At 47.4% G+C, this 6,092-nt stretch overlaps 1 long non-coding RNA gene across 1 annotated transcript in view; it reads left to right on the forward strand.

The window, feature by feature from the left end:
* The window catches only part of LOC148002873 (uncharacterized), an 8,095-nt gene extending 5,065 nt beyond the window's left edge, over window positions 1-3,030 (forward strand). The window contains exon 5 of the long non-coding RNA XR_015632389.1: window positions 2,329-3,030. This is a non-coding gene — a long non-coding RNA (uncharacterized LOC148002873). The remainder of the gene's footprint in view (window positions 1-2,328) is intronic.
* Window positions 3,031-6,092: the final 3,062 nt, after the last annotated feature.

Genomic DNA, 6,092 nt, shown 5'->3' on the forward strand with positions numbered 1-6,092 from the left:
TTAAAGCTCACCACGGTCTCTTGAGTTCACCTCATAATTGCTTGTTTAATTGCCCAGCACAACACTGTCTGAGAGTTATACATATGACTTTACAATGCCAGGAGCCATATTTAAAAGATAAGAAAGGTATCTGAGCTTTGTAATGCATGCCTGTAATCCCAAAATTGAGAAGGGAAAAGAAGGAAAGTCAGATAAGAAGTTCAAGGTCAGCCTCAGCTACATATATAGTTTGAGGTCAGCCTGGGTTACATGAGATCTTGTCTCAAAAAAAAAAAAAAAAAAACTAATTTAATGCTGGAGAGATGGCTCAGTGGTTAAGAGCACATGCCAGTCCCCCAGGGGACTGAAGTTCCCAACGCCTGTATCCGATGCCTCATAACTACTTGTAGCCTCAGCTCCTGGAGATCCAACAGCTCTGACCTCTGCAGGCACCTGCACTCATGCTTGTGTGCACATAACACTTCTCCGTGCGCACACACGCACACACACCTAAAAATAAAACTTAAAAAACAATTACCATTTTAACGAACTTTATTATAAAAATGTTACAAATAAATAAAAACATCAAATACCCCAAATAACCAGATTACACCAGTCTATAGCTCACTGAACTTCTACACTGTTAGAGCACACAGTCAGAACAGAAGCTGTGGGGCTTCCCGTTGAATTTTACACTTTCAGTGTTCTACAGATATTTTTATGTTCTTATCTACAACCAAAGCCTTGTCAGAATTAGAACTAGGAAAGCAACTAATTAGCAAGTCTCCTTTTTCCAACTCCTGCCCAGTGTCTGCATTCAGTGCTAGAAAATCTCCTTTTCCCTAAGCCTACCCATTGTCTGCATTCAGTGCTTTCTCCTCCCACTTTCTCCTTCCTTTTTCTTCCTGGTCCACTGTACCTACATTTGGTGGGTTTACATTTAGTGGACTGATTGATACATTGGTTTACATAGATACATATATTGTTGGCTAAATTCCACATACGAGAGAGAACATGCAGTTTATTTCTTTCTGAGATTGCGTAATCTTGCTAGATATTATACTTCCTAAGCCAGATTTTAACTAATTATTATAATATATTTACAAAAACATATTTAACTAAAGAAAAAAATCAATAAAAAGAGTCAAACCTGTTGGCACAGTCCTTTAATCCCAGCACTGAGGAGCCACAGGCAGGGAACCACTGAAAGTTCAAGGCTAGCCTGAGCTAGTCAGGGTTACACGGTGAGAACGGGTCTATAAATAAGTAAGCAAAAACAAAAGGAAAGGTGAAATTATTTTTGCTTAAGAAACCCATTTTTATTATTTTCAAATGATCATTGGTATTTAAATATTCACTGGTGAGACATCTTCCATTTTGTACCCTCATATCTTTAAAATCCAGTGTGTCTCAATATCCCTCAAGCATATCTGGCTTCTAATGCTAAATTCCTATCAGCCATACTTGATCCATATTTAGATTCCATAAAATTCCAAAAGATAGCTTTGCCGCAGGTCATACCAAGCAGGCTTAAAAGCCAGTATGTATCTGAAAACTTAAAATTAAGCTGGGCACGGTGGAACATACCTTTAATCCCAGCACTCGGGAGGCAGAGGCAGGCAGATCTCTGATCTCAAGACCAGCCTGGTCTACAAAGAGAGTTCTAGGACAGCTTGGGCTACGCAGAGAAATCCTTGACTAGAAAAACCAAACCAAGCAAAAACAAAACAAAACAAAAAACTTAGAAATCAGGGCTGGGGGCATTTCTCAGTCCCTTAGAGTGCTTGCTTAGTATGCAAGATGCAAGATGCCTTGGGTTCCGTGCTTGGCACTGAATAAACCAGGTGATCCCAGCACTAGAGGCGGAGGCAAGAGGATCAGAAGTTCAATGTCATCCTGAGCTACATAATAAGTTGAGGCAAGTCTGGGCTACATGTCTTTAAAATTAGCCAGGATCAGGTGAACTTTAAATTTTGGTTCCTTGATTGTTCTTGTCACGTTTCTAAAGCTTGACAGTTGGGAGCACAGAGTGGCCGTGGGTCATGCCAACACTCTGTCACTCTGTGTCGTGAGGATAGGCACTTACTTCGTCAGCTTGTCCTTTGCCGTATCGTCGGTATGTACAAGCATGGGTTGACACTGAGTGTTTATTTCATAACAAGTAGGGATGGACTGCTGAACCATTTAAACCAATAAATAAATGGATAGTTACTAATCATCCCAGTTTGGTAACTGGAAAAGGCTCAGGTTCAGGGTAGTGAGACAAGTAGGCCAAGCACCCACAGTAAAGCTGAGCGAGGAGGGAATGCCAAGGCAGGTCTGACTCATTCCAAAATCTGTTGGCTGCAGGAAATGTATGCGTGTTTGGGAAAGGAAGGCTAAAGTCTGGGCTGCAGAGCCAGGCTCTCCAGGGCATCCACAATGGCATGCTGGGCTCTCTACCAACTTCCCCCTGGCCCAGCTCCAGGGTGTGCCAGAAGCCCAGTGGACAGAAGGCTGGTGGGCCCGGTGACTCCATGGACACAGTGACAGCCAGCCACACTAAGCAAAGGGCAAAGCCAGAGATACGGAAATCAGGCTTGGGCTGCGAAGACAGAGCCCTCGTTTGTCCTGAAATCTTCAGGGCTGACCTTGTATCTGGTCATGAGTCCTGGGAGCAAGAAGCCAACAGGAAACTCTATCTCCAGTCACGTGCTGTCAGAGCCAGGGATGGCTGGAAGGGGTGGCCTCGTCCACAACGCTTGCCTTGTAGATTAGGTGAGGCTCAGCGAAGGCCAGATTCCATCAAGCTACACAGAGGAGAGGCCATAGGTCAAGCTTTCCCCTTGCTGGTGACACCAAGACTTCCTTTCTCTAAAATGGCACCAGGAGCCAGCAAGTGGTTCAGTGTCACCAACCTGACAACCTGAGTTCGATTCCTGGGATCCTAATGATGAAGGGAAACAAGCTACTCCCCCAAGTTTCCCTCTGACCGCCACATGCTCACTGTGGGTTGCGTACCCTCCCGAAAGTAAGTAAGCAAATAAAGGTAATATAAATTAAAAATCAGTGAATAAAATAGTCCCAGGTCAGAGTTTTTGTACAGCTTTTGATAATCCTCCCCACCCTTCCATGCCTGAGTGATGTGTTCATGGTGCCCCAAAGACATTTCTTCTCATATGAACTCACTCCTTTGTTCATTGAAAGCATGATTCTGGTTCCCAGAGCTTCGGCTCCAGTGGACTTCCTCGCTGACCCATTCTTTCTACCAAACACAGTCACAGGCATCAAAGGTAAGAGCAGGAGTGTGTGTGTGTGTGTGTGTGTGTGTGTGTGTGTGTGAGTGTGTGTGTGTGTGTGTGAGAGAGAGAGAGAGAGAGAGAGAGAGAGAGAGAGAGGTTTGTCCCGCCATGCTCTACATGGTAAGGCTGCAGCTATGGCCCAGAGGTTAGTCTGAGCATGGGGGAACATCCGTTAGGGGGCAACCATCCATCCGTCCTGTCCCTGGGCATTGAGCTGGGGTTGATGGGATGTCTGACAGTGGGAAGTGTGTATGGGGCTGATAGGGGAGAGTGCCAGAAGGACGTGTGAGTGGACAGAGCTGAGAGGATGACATTGCCTGCTGGATGTCAGTGTGGCTCTGCTAGGTGCAAGGAACAGGGGTTGGGCTTCCAGAGGAAGTGGCATTTGATGGGATGTGTAGTCCAAGGGGCTGTTGACGGGTGGATGATGTCGTGTGTAAAGGCTCGGGGTAGGATGAGCGTGGCTGACTGCGACATCCTCATCGGGCTGCATCTCATGACGCAGGTGTCATGGGGTAGGTGTCAGGTGTGTCTGCTCCCCTCTACCCCAGGGGATTCTGGGTCTTGAGGCCCTCCTCTCTCAGACTCACCCTGGCCTGAAGTTTGCTGGTGTGCACAGCACTTTGCTGCCCCACAGGAAGGAGGGGTTAGGACTGGCCTCCTATGTCAGCTGAGAGAGTTCAAGCTCACCAAGGGATCTTGTCTGAAGTGACCCAGCTAGAAAGTCCCTGAGTTTTGGAATCCAGGTGGCTGACCACAGAGTTGGCATTCCTACTCGGGGGATGGCCTGGCCTAAATCAATGTCCTCTAACACATAGTCGAGGTTCATGCTTTAGACACTGTCATGGCCTGGCCTGGTGTTGGACTGCCTGAGACTTCTGTGTTCTCGAATACCAAATACCACAGGGCACATTTGATGCCCATGGCTCCAGCCCTCCTCTTCCTTCCATTCTCTCATCTCCTCTTCCCTGCTCCCCCCCTTCCTCTACCCACCCCTCCCAGGGGCAGTGGCTACACCTAGGGGCTCACAGAACACATTCTATCACTCCAACCTCCACCACCTTTAGGCTTCCTTGGCAAGCATCACCTTGGCCCCTGCAGATTGCCCTCAGATGAAGTTCCGCTGTGGAAGAAAGATCCCAGGCATAGCCTGGGAAGGTGACAGAGCTAGAGGCACTAAACTGGAGACCGAGATGCAGGAGGCTCAGACTATGACCCAGAAATGAAGGTAACTGGATTGAATGGCCGAGACTCTCTACCTCTCGGGGCAACATAATGGAGAAGTGGGGTCCAGCAGCTTCAGTGTCAGGGGCTCTTGGTTATGGACAGCCTGGGCTTGCTCCTGACTAGCTCATAGTCCTGACACTTCAGTCCAGACACACAGCCCACACTTGAATCACTTCCTGGTCCTTACCCGAGAGTGACCTCCTCCTTCTCACCACCAGCACCCCCATCCCTACCTCAGGCTGTGCCCCGACTTGCGCAAACCACAGGCCTCTGTTCTGGGCTGAGACAGGTTGAGTAAGTCAGGGATGGCACTCAGGGCCCTGGGGAAACCAGGAAGAAGGAGCTGGGGGCACAGAAGGGTGATTTAGGCAAGGTTGCTTGGGGTACTTCCTGTCCCATCAGGGGTAGGGGCCACCTCTGGCCATAGTCAGGTTGAACTTAGGAAGAAGTTTTCCAGGGATGCTAGTACTATACTTTGCTTTGGGGAGGAGAAGGCTATAAGTTTGTGTGTGTGTGTGTGTGTGTGTGTGTGTGTGTGTGTGTGTGTTTGTGTGCATGTGTACATGTGCATATGCACCTGGGAATAAATGTCCTAGAATGACAAAATGCAGGTCCTCAGCTGCCCTGGGCTTCTGAAGCATCCTGTAAGCTGGTCTTGGCAGTGGGAAGACGCTGATTGACAGGCCTGACTTTCTCAAGCTCTGCCCTTGTCCCCTCCTCTGTTTTCTCTGACAAAACCCATTCCTGTGTCTGTCTCTTATTTTTTCTCTCTTTCTGTCTCTCTGTCTCCTCTGCCTCTCTCACTTTAATTTGTTGTTGTTGTTGTTGCTGTTCTTGTTCTTGCTCTTGTTCTTGTTGTTTGAGACAGAGGCTCATGTAACCCAGGCTAGCCTGGACCTCCCTATGTAGCTGAGGTTGAACTGATTCTCCTGCTTCCACTTCCTGAGTGCAGAGAGTCCAGATAGGTCGCTACATCCTGTTTATGCAATACTCTGGTTGGAACCCAGGCTTGATGGACACTCTATCCACTGAGCCACAGCCCCAGTTCCATGAGTCCATCTTTAATGACCATACGACCATTACAAAGCTGCCATGACTGAACTCAGCTTTAGGACAGGAGAGGCCTTAACTCTGCTGTAGTTTGAAGGCGTGGTCCCAGGTTCATGTACTAGAATGAAGACAGCAGGCACACACTTTGAGCTGCTCAAGTTCCAGGCTGGCCTGATGCTGTCTGGCTTGTCATTCCACAAGAAGACCCTCACTGAACACCAGTACCACACTCTCAGATTCCCTGAGCCTCTGGTACCAGAAAAAAAGTAACCTTTTTTTCTGTATAAATTTCCTGGCCTTGGGTATTTTGTTATAGCAACAGAAACTGGCCTATGTTAGGCCATCTACCCTGCCCTGAAAAGCCTGCTTTTTCTTTTTTCTTTTTGTGTGATTTATCTTCCCTCATTAGATGTTCAGTGTCTTTTATTTCAGGGACCCTTCGGTCTCTTTCCTTTATGACAGTGACTGTTAAATCACTTGAGTCTGTGTGGTATATAAAATGAACATGTCACTTCCTGTGAGTAAGATACACCATGGGGTTTGCAGCATACTCGG

Source organism: Rattus norvegicus, chromosome 10 (assembly GCF_021556685.1).
Source record: "Rattus norvegicus strain SHRSP/BbbUtx chromosome 10, alternate assembly SHRSP_T2T, whole genome shotgun sequence".
Lineage (NCBI taxonomy): Eukaryota > Metazoa > Chordata > Mammalia > Rodentia > Muridae > Rattus > Rattus norvegicus.